The 3,404-nt window shown below is 40.8% G+C and overlaps 1 long non-coding RNA gene across 1 annotated transcript in view; it reads right to left on the bottom strand.

Annotated features, from left to right (window-relative positions):
* Nucleotides 1–2,734: 2,734 nt before the first annotated feature.
* Nucleotides 2,735–3,404, bottom strand: part of LOC116706511 (uncharacterized) — a 17,764-nt gene continuing 17,094 nt past the window's right edge. The window contains exon 3 of the long non-coding RNA XR_004336256.1: nucleotides 2,735–2,820. This is a non-coding gene — a long non-coding RNA (uncharacterized LOC116706511). The remainder of the gene's footprint in view (nucleotides 2,821–3,404) is intronic.

The raw sequence follows: 3,404 nt of genomic DNA, 5'->3' as shown, positions 1-3,404 counted from the left end.
GGATAACCAAGGAGTGGCTCTGGAAGAAGCATGTCAAGGTTCTGGCGTGACCTAGCCAGTCTCCAGACCTAAATCCAAAAGAGAATCTTTGGAGGGAGCTCAAACTCCGTGTTTTTTAGCGACAGCCCAGAAACCTGACTGATCTAGAGAAGATCTGTGTGGAGGAGTGGGCCAAAACCCCTTCTACTTCTACGGTACCCCTTCTGTGTGCAAACCTGGTGAAAAACTACAGGAAACGTAATTGCAAACAAAGGCTACTGCACCAAATATTAACATTGATTTTCTCAAGTGTTCAAATACTTATTTGCAGCTGTATCATATAAATAAATAGTTAGCTACGATGACAATTTCAGACCCCTCCATGATTTCTAAGTGGGAGAACTTGCAAAATAGCAGGGTGTTCAAATACTTATTTTCCTCACTGTATGCTTATCCATGTTGAATCACCATTACCATATTGATGAAAGCTGACATTATTACTGTTGATGTGAGCAACATTGGAACAACATTGATCTATAGCTATCTTCATGATTGATTAAGCGTTAAAATTGCCGGGCGATATAGTCTCAATGTGTTGAAAAGTCATTGATTTAAAGTTGAGCGGGAAACAACATGTTGTTGAAAAGTCACTAACATATAGTTGACCAGGAAATATGATTGAAAATCCATCAAATTTTGGTTGACCGTGGGAGGCGGCAGACGAAGGTAGGCTACCCCACGGACACTACAGATCATTTCTGGACCGGATCTATATACGATCCGGTGAAGTTGCTTATGTAATTGTTGATAACCCACATAGTAACCCACATAGTGCTGCAGTCATTGAAATAGATTTAGTTAAACCACTGTCAAAATCTCCCCATCGCCCCAGACCAGGCGGGAGGAGATGGACGACCAACCCTGCAGCAGTTGTAGCACGTTAAAAAAAAAATGGGGTGTCATTTGTGCTAGAAAGTCTAGCCTAAAAGGCTTATTGCCATAGTTTCTATATTTTCCTCATAGCCCATCCTGGCTGTCAATAAAGCAGAATTGTATTAGCCTAATAATGTTTTAATGTAATACATTTTTAGATTAAACCTGTGGTAGGCCTATACAAAAATACCATTAAGGTTTTGTTGCGATATGCTGGGATTTCAACATTGTTTCAATACCCATTACCATCAAAATCCTGTTGAACTCTGGCTTATGATTTAAACGTTGAGATGGTCTCCGGGAGACCACACCGCACTCTTGCTTTTTGCCAATGACACGCCCTACTTTGCATCTGATTGGCTATAACTTGTTTCATTGCTAGGTGAAAGTTCGATGATTGGTTTAAACTCAGCGCAAAAAAACCCCCATATGTCTCGGCCCTGTAAATAAAATGTCATATATTCATCAATACAGGTAACTAACTAGCGCGCCACGGGTTAAGCCCCACTAACACCAAACCAAAGAATAACGTTTAGGGAACGTTCCCTCTGGGTTATAAGGTTCCCTAAACATTAAGAGAACCAACCCAATGTGACGTTCTCGTGCGGTTTCACTGTCCCGCCACGCAACGTTCCCGTTTGTTTGTTTTTGGTTGTTCTGAGTTTTTGAAGTAGCATAAAGTTTTGCAGTCACTTAGTTTACATTCACTCAAAAATGGTTGGTCAAATAAAATCTAAGTAAGATAAACAGCATAGCTGGGAAACCTTGGGCCACTTGTGCTTCTCTAACCTCTGTCCATCTCTAAATGTAATGTTTGTATCTATTTATTTAGTTTTAAAGGATTAGAATTTATGTAAATTGGTGGTTCCTTCATTAGAATTTCAGTGGTCAGTTGATCCCTTTGGTAGAATGTTAATTTAACTTTGGGTCCCTACACTGAGAACCGTGTGTGTGTGTGTGTGTGTGTGTTTGTCCATTCAGGAGAGAATAGGAGAAGGAAATTTGTGTGAGGTGGACCAGGTCACCAAAGACTCAAAACTTCTCAGATGTTGCTACTGTCAAATGCTACTGTGTCTTCATGTGGCCCATTATGTTTGGCACATACAGTGTGTGTAGTTAAGTAATGACTGATTGACGTTAATGTAAATGCTAAATGCCCTAATGCCTGTTGCTAGTACAACAATGCAAAGGCTCTTAACCTTACAGTTTTGCCCATATGTAAGACTTTATTTCTCCATTTCTTTGCACAAAAATCTCCAGGAAGTAATTTTTTTTTTCAAAAAACAAAATCCCGGGCTGGGGAGCCCCCCCATCCCCCCACTCTTAATACATACAAATTTAAACCCTGAAGGATAATGATGGTGAAACAGCCAAAGAACTGACTTTGTACTTTGCAAAATTTGGGTTGGCCCCCTCAAATCTCACTGGAAAAGTTGGCAGCTCTACTTTAAGTCCTGGGGATGTTGATGTAACGTCGTTTCAATGACTATTTACTATCTATTTATTTGATTAGGACAATGCACATTAATGAACATTTCTGTAAATGCGCCAGTGTTAGCCAATTGGCTAGTTTTCAACTGTAGTCCTACCTAGGATGCATGTTTGTTATGGTGAGAAGAAACCGGAGCACCCGGAGGAAACCCACGCAAACACGGGGAGAACATGCAAACTCCACACAGAAAAGCCCCGAACGACCTGGATTCGAACCAAGCACCTTCTTGCTGTGAGGCAGAAGTGCTAACCACTTAGCCACCGTGCTGCCTATCTGGGATGCTTATGCTACTGGTGGTTATACTGGTATAACTACTGGAAGGGTCTGTGTTTACCTTGGTCGCTTCTGGGCAGGTCACAATGACTAGAACTTCATGCAGAATATTTACTTTGCAGACAGGCCCATATGTCTCAGCCCTGTAAATGACATGCCATATATTCATCATTACAGGTAACTAACTGTAGTTTACATCACATCCGTCTTTCAGCGGAATATAGAAACTCCACTGCAAAAAACTGAACAAAACAAACAAAAATCAAGTCAGGTCCCACGTACCATCACAGAACAGATATGAGATGTAATCCTGACTTGCTAACACCGGTGTTCCGGTTTTACGAGAGACCACGTTAACTGGCGACCAGCTAAATGCGTCGGTTGTTGTCATAGTGACGACAGCTGTTGAAAACAAGAAGAGAATACGTAGCTGTCCGCATGAAAGTCTTTTTGTTAAGTTGTCGTTAAAATGTTAAAACATAACGACGTGTACGTTACCTCTCTGATTTGTCTTTGGAGTCTAGTCTGAGGAAACTTGTCAGCCCCCTTTGGAACGTGGCTTGCTGTTAAGGAAAACAGTAGAACACCTACTGGAAATTAAACCATTCCTTGTTGCAGCATGAAAAGGTTAAGACTGAAATTATTAAGTTAATTACTCTTTTTTTTTTCTCCAACAAGGCTAGAAAAGAAAAATCCTGCAACACTAACTGGGAACTATTTAACTTTG

The sequence above is a fragment of the Etheostoma spectabile genome, chromosome 18, assembly GCF_008692095.1.
Source record: "Etheostoma spectabile isolate EspeVRDwgs_2016 chromosome 18, UIUC_Espe_1.0, whole genome shotgun sequence".
NCBI classification, from domain to species: Eukaryota; Metazoa; Chordata; class Actinopteri; order Perciformes; family Percidae; genus Etheostoma; species Etheostoma spectabile.
Note: the sequence above shows the minus strand (reverse complement) of the source record. Positions and strands in the feature narration are given on the sequence as shown.